The sequence below is a fragment of the Spinacia oleracea genome, chromosome 4 (assembly GCF_020520425.1).
Source record: "Spinacia oleracea cultivar Varoflay chromosome 4, BTI_SOV_V1, whole genome shotgun sequence".
Taxonomy (NCBI): domain Eukaryota; kingdom Viridiplantae; phylum Streptophyta; class Magnoliopsida; order Caryophyllales; family Amaranthaceae; genus Spinacia; species Spinacia oleracea.
The window spans coordinates 81,620,853-81,628,581 of NC_079490.1; positions in this window are offsets into that span (position 1 = coordinate 81,620,853).

Consider the following 7,729-nt stretch of genomic DNA (forward strand, 5'->3'; position numbering starts at 1 on the left):
GGAACTCAAACTTAATTCTATTTCTGCATATGAGTGTTGTATCTCATTCAATGCAGAGGATTAGTTTATCATACTTTTCTATTCTTAGCATCCTTTATATCGAAAGCCTTTCGATGTAAGATGAAAAGATCTTTGAATATGTTTTTAGAATGATCTAGCCTTTCATTGCTGTTAGAATGATTTTCATATTCAAAATAGAAAATCATCCAAATAGCGGACTTGTGATCAACCTGAGTTCATTGAAGAACTCCCACTAAAAATAATTCCCTTTCATTGCTTCTTAGGCAATAATGAATTCATTTCAATCATGTAGAGTTTTAAATGATGCTTCCCTTTTGGAATGCTCCAACCAGTTCACAGAGATGTGGGAGATACATCTTTCAACTAGGAACTTGGAAAATAATCATTGTTTCAGTTTCCCATGCATCACTTATGGTTTATGATTGGAGGTTTGCCTAACAACAAGATTCAACTTTTGCTTAGGCAAATGCGTGTAGCATCAAAACTTTAGTTCATCTTCACTTACTCTTATCAAGTGCTCATCGTACATATCCAAATGTATTGGATGTTCTTGATATGGTTCTAATGATCTTTGATTAGATCAATAGAGATTGGTATAGACTCGTCACGATCCAATGTTCACGAGTTATCGTGGCGATCTATATATCACATCATACACGATTTCTTGTAATGCAAAAACCATTCGCATTTTAAAATCTATCCATGTAACGTTAGCTTTATTCTGTTTCAAGAGATACTAAATCTTTCTAAAATCTTTGCATTGCCATGTGATATAAGGTGAAGGCACCTCTTCAAGGTCCTTCATGCTTAACTTTAGTGATAATAGCCTAGCTTTATACTTTAGTTAAATCATTCATTACTTAGACTTACTCATATGGGTTGAGAGTCTCTTTTGAGACTCTTTTGAGTCTCTCTATTGTGTTTGATTTAGTAATTAATTTTACAGAATCCAAACAACGCTTTAGATCCTATCCAATAGATCTTTAACCCACTATGTTCTAAGTTTCACCATGGTTCTAATATTGACAAATACTTTCAAATCTAACCATTTAGAATTTGAACGTCATTTTCAATAGAGAGATGTGTATCTCATATATATATAGAACCAATAAATTTGACTTAGCTCCCACTAAACTCCTCATCTACAAGATGATCCATATATTCATAAAGCCATGATTGCTCAATAGCCTTTTTGAAAAATATGTTCCAATTCCCACTTGTATGCTTTAATGTATGAATAGATTTCTTAAGATTGCTCTTTTATCTAGCATCCAAAACTTTTACATTGTGTGATATACACAATTCCTTTCTACAAGTCCAATTGAGGAAGGTGTTTCGTTTTCCAATTTCCATATTTCCATATGCAATGATTGCTAGATTTATCCAAAATAGTTCAAGCATTCCGACTTGGTGAAAAAGATTTCAACATTATCAACGCCGTGAAGTTGTTTATAATCTTTAACCACCAATCTAGCTTTTCTTTTGTATTTGTATACAATATCATCTTTGTATGTTTTGAAAACATATTTTCAACTAATGGGAGTGAACCCTTTATGCAAATCAACCTTGTATGTTTAGAAAACATGTTTGCAACTAATGGAAGTGAACCCTTTATGCAAATCAACTAAATCAAAGATTTGATTATTTAAGATGAAGATACTTCGGAGAAAATGGCCTCAAACCATTTTGTATGGCCTCGAACCATACTTATGTTTCTGATGGCCTCAAACCATAATTGGGAATTTTTAATTCGCCGTAGCTAACCTGTAACTCGTATGTTCTTGAAGCACTTCCAAAGTATTCATAGCTTTCATTCCTCAAGATATCTATGTATCTATCTTGGTTGAATTCTATTCCTTATACGATTTACATAGGTATTGAACATCAAACATTAGTGTCTATAAAGACATTACTCAAGTCCTTTAAGTATTAGGATTCTCTTGAAGCACTTCCAAAGTCTTCCTGAAGCTCTTCCAAAGGCTTCTAAGTACGGAGCCTTTCCAAAGACTCCTAAGAATCCTACATTTGTTTGTTGCTTGACTCGAAATTCTTTTGAGGCCACTTCGAGGTCATTTTTCTCCCACTTGCCTTTTTGGAAATATAATGGTTTCCTAAAAGACATTATCTAGAACCAATACCTTTCACAATTAGTTTAGGTTAGGGAAAAACTGAATTGTGTGATTTTGGAAAAATATAACCTAATGTTATATTCAGTGTCACCGGCCAAGACACAAGGCCTTGACCGGCCACACAACACACACCGCACGCACAGCCCATGCGCACAGCACACCGCAGGCCGAAGCCCACAACGCAGCCGAGTAGCGATGGGCCGTGGGCCTCGTTGCTTGCTTGTTGCTTGCTGTTGTGCTCGTGCGCGCTCTCGTGGCCACGTGGGCTGGCTTGCTGCGTTACGAGCTCGCTGGCTAGTTGGGCCTTGCGTGCATGCGCGCTTGGCTCAAAGGGCCGACAGCTCCGATGCGGCTCGTATTCGCGACGAACGCCTTACGGCTATTATTCATCGTATCGTACACGATGAATCACAGTCGTATGATACGATTATTCGTTTCGCCCAGCTTACGAATATTCGAGATACGATATACGATTCCGATGCAAGGTTGTATCGTATAATACGTTTTTCCGAACTAATTCCCTAAAAGCTATTAAATGAATTTTCGATTAATTTAATCTGGTGATCTGTTACATGCCAATGGTGTGACCTTATAGGTTCAGTCAAGAGTAAGTTGTGAGCTTAATATAGATTAGAACTCACTGATCGGAAGCATTGCTCCAGCTAGCTGTTCCAATCACTTGATCTCACTAAATTAATTGTTCGTAATTAATCTGAACCTTGGTATTAGACTAATGCAACTTGGGTCAAGGACATATTTCCTTCACAACACTCACATTGTGGCACTGGAAATCAAGCATAGCTTTGAATTCCATTAATTGTTTTAAAGATTGGTTAGAGGCCCATGGTTGTAAAACATTGGGGTTGAACATTTATTATATATGAAATGTATTTTCATATTCCATTTAATCTAGGTTTAGTATTAAATGATGAGTCCTTTCAATTTGACAATATATTCAAGATAGACTGGCAGGACCAGTCCTATTTGAATGTCAAAAGTTGAAAATGGTCCTTGGTTAGAATTTTTCTATAAAGGTGGACGAATAGAAAACACTAGACGACTAGAATGAAATATGACTAGTAGTTCTGTTTCTTGAACTATGTGGACATGTCAATGTCACAATCATTTTCATAGATATTTACTTGGTAAGATTAGCATCGGACAGACCTATGAAACTTTACTTAAAGATATGAAAATCTTCCATAAGTAAATTTCATTATATTATTAGACAACAATCCTCAATACCTGAGAGATTTGAGATTACTGGTTTGAGAACTGGTTACTTTGACGTTGTCAAGCGTCGCACCATAAAAGGAGACTATAATGGCAACGCTCAGGTAATCACCTATCAAACGAAGTCTAACCTCAAGATCACAAGAGATTGTCCTCTCATAAATCGAGATGAGATGCCGAAAGTTGAAAAAGGCCACTCAGAGAACTAGAAACTGTAAAACGCATGGTCGTGCTCAGATGAATCATAGGCTATGATTATCTGTTTATTTGATCAGTTGAACTCTGACACCAAGATATACCTCTGGACATAATAAGGATGACTACTCTTACCTTATGTTCATAAGTAGGCCTCAAGAGACAAAGGAATTAGGAAATGCACACTTGTCCCTAAGGACAAGTGGGAGACTGAAGGAAATAATGCCCTTTGCCCAAGTTTTCATTTAATTTATTTAATGCTAATTCTAATAAATGCGGTTTAGTATTAATTTACAAGTTAATAATCTAGTGAGATCAAGTGATTTGAATGCCTAGCTAGAGGTCGTTTCAATTCAAGTGGAATTAATAATATTAATCCGCAACTTACTCTTGACTGAACCCGTAGGGTCATACAAATAGTGCGTGAACGAATCAAGTATTTAAGTGAATATAATATTCATTAAGTACTCTGTTTATGGAAATTCAGAAAACGATGGATCTCGGTTCTAGTGGGAGCTAAAATCATCAAAAGGCAAAGAAAGAAAATTTGCCGGAAATGAAGATATTACCGAAAACAGAAATATGGTTTATAACAGAAATATAAATACTATTGAATTCGAAGATATTTCTAAAAAAGGAAATATAGTTCGTTTCGAAAAATATTAATGGAAATAGATATATTGTCGGAATCGGAAATATTGCCGGAAACAGAATTATTATCGGAATCGGAAATATTGTCGAAATTGGAAAAATTGTCAGAATCGGAAATATTGTTGGAAATATTATCGCCAGACCCTACGGCCAGCAGGCCTGCACGCGCGGAGCAGCTGCGATAGGCCGACAGCGTAGTAGAGAGGGCCAACGCCCAGCGTGGCCTGTAGTGCGCGCCAAGGCACCATTGAAGGAAATAATGCCCTTGGTCCAAGTATGCATTCAATGCTAATTCTAATAAATGCGGTTCAGTATTAATTAATTAAACAAGTTAATAATTCAGTGAGATCAAGTGAGTTGTATGCCTAGCTAGAGGCCGCTTCAGTTCAAGTGGAATTAATAATATTAATCCACAACTTACTCTTGACTGAACCCGTAGGGTCACACAAATAATACGTGAACGGATCAAGTATTTAAGTGAATTAAATACTCTATTTATGAATATTTGGAATCGACGGATCTCGGTTCCAGGGGGAGCTGAAATCGTCAAAAGGAAAAATATGAATACTCCGGAAATGATGATATTACCGGAAACGGAAATATGGATCATAACGGAAATATAAATATTATCCAAGTCGTAGATGTTGCCGGAAACGGAAACATGGTACGTATCGAAAAATATTATCGGAAATAGAAATATTGCCGGAATCGGAAATATTACCATAATTCGCTCATGAATTTTGCACGCACAAAGCAATGGACGCTACGTGTTACCCTTAAGGGGTGTTGTATAGTGCGGGCATGCGACCACTAGCAAGGGAGCTCGTCGCCCATGCGGTACGAATGCAACGAGCAAACGAGCGTGGCATGGGCGCAAGGCAGTGGGCCTGCCTACGCGTTGTGTGCTACGATCATGGGTGATGGGGCGATGAGGCAAGGCACAAGCAGAGCAGGCAGGCGCGCATGGGCAGCGAGGGATGCTGTGCCACAGTGAGCGCTGCTGCGCCACAACGAGCGAGCTGATGCTGCGCCTAGGCGTGGCTCGGCTTGCTGCGTTTAGGCGTGGCTGTATGCTCGTGCCTTGCTATGCGATAAGTCGAGGGGCGTTCCTGCCTCGTGCACTCGACGGGGCATGGGCGCAAGACCATGGCCTCGTCTTGATCCGATTGATGCATTTTGAATTTAATTTTAAATTTTCAATTCGGAAAAGATTTTAATTAATTTTAAAATTAGTAATTTAATTTTTTCTCGGAATATAAGTTTGAATAATCTAATTATTGTAAATTTATTTATACTAATTATTTTACTAAAATTTAAACCTTGATTAAATTTAAATTAATTAATTTAATAAACTGAAAATAAATTAAAGGATTCAAATAATAATTTATGTGAGCTTTAAATTTTAATTAAATTTGTATGTTTCCGGTTAGACTAAGAAATACAATTTTATGTTTAAAATTAGTAAAGCATGTAAATTTATTGGTTTAAGTGGGAGCCTTTTAGTCATAAACTCTTGATTAGGTCTACAATCCTTTAAGGTTAAAACAACTTGATTAGAATTAATAAGGATTGAATAATTGGTAGATTATTGGAAACCTTGATTAATTGATGCAAATATTTATCTGATGCATAATATGTTCTACTAACCAGCTATGTGGGCCATTCATTGATAAATGAATGGGTGAATGATATATATTGTATATGTACTGTTTTGCAGGTTATTGAAAATGACTAGTATGGCCCAAATAGGATAGAAAATATGGTTTGTGTACCATCAAATAGCTGTAATTAGTTTAAATTATAGCTTATCCTATTTGAAGAAAATGGCGCCTCCCATGCTGAAATTCAAGACGGAGTTTCCAATCCATTTTCAAGATGGAGTTTGAAGTTGAAGCTTCAAGATGAAGTCGGGCCATACTAGATCACATTTACATCTTATGCATGCTTTAAGTTATTTATTGCTTTAAATATTTCTTAATTATGCATGAGATTGTGGCTTGATTATGTTGCATGATTAAGGATTTTAGTTCACTTAAAATCTAACCAACATAGTAAGAGCCTTAAGTTCCAAACTTTAAAAATTGAGTTAAAAGGTGCCATGCCAAAATAGTTTTCCGCCTAAGCGAGGTGTTACTTATTGATCCTAAAGAGGTAAGGTACACAAGTAATTGTGAGTACATGTTAGTTTTGGTGAAACTCAACGATATAAGTAAGGAGTCCTTTTATGTCGTGGCAAATGAGATAGGTTTACCTAATAAGTTCTTAGACGTACCTATCAACCAAGAGTAGTTTCTAGACTATTAGCAAAAGCTTTGCTTACATAAAATATTTTAGAATTGAGTCTAAATACATAATGGGCTTAATTCTTCAATGATTTAAGGATCTTGGAATCATTTTATTCACACCTGCCGGAACACATAACTTGAATAAAATTCTTAATAAATGATAAATTACGCATGTATGCTAGAATTTAAGTTTATTAAGAGAAACTGTGAATGGTTATTTATTTGTTTATTCTTTTTCAATTGTAGTTTTTACTATGGCAAACAACAATCAAAACATCATCATGGGTTCTGAGCTTATGGTCAAGCTGAACCTAACAAATTTTCTTGAATGGGAAGCTAAGCTAGTTGAAGTAGTCAGACTCAATGGATTTGAGTATGTACTGTTCCATCCCATGCCAAGCTACTATGCCAGAGACATGACCCCTGAAAGATATGCCCCCTGGGATGCGAATCTCAAAAAGGTTATGAGTCTCATGCTGAACAATATCCCTGATGAATGAGCTAGAAGGTTTGTAGCTTACAAACCTTTTATGCTCATCAAGAATCTGAGGATATCTGTCGTGAAAACACGGAGGACAAAGACCTAAATATACATGAGTTGATTGAATCAATGTCAGGCCTGAAGGTTAGTTCTCATAACAGGTGTTTTAGGATGGAGGTCCAAGAAACACATGTTCAGCTCCTTCGCACTAAACAAAGGATTGGTGTTCCATTAAGGTTCCATATAGAGCTTATGCTTTCATATTTTGATCGCCTAAGTCTGCTAGGAACACAAATAAGTGAAAGAATGGCAGTCTCTATCTTGCTCAATTCACTGCACAGTGGGTTTGGTCGCTTTAAGCAACTATACCTAAGTGAACCAAGAGAAGAAACAGTTGCAGAGTGTGTTAACCTTGTCAGAAAGGCTGAGATAGTACTCGAATGTGAAGCCAAAGATTTACTCAAGGCTAAAGGGAGACCTTTCAAGAAAGGTGGGAAGTCCAAGGGCAATGCTAAGTAAAGAAAGAAGACAAAGCAGGACAAGTCCACATTAAGCTGTCTTTATTGTGATGGAATTGGCCATTACAAGAGGGAATGTCCAAACCTTAAGGAAGATCAGAAGAACGGAACAGTCGTTCCATCTTCAGGTATTTTCGTTATAGACTGTATACTTGCTAATTCAACTTCTTGGGTATTAGATACAGGTTGTGGCTCACGCTTATGTTCCAATTCGCA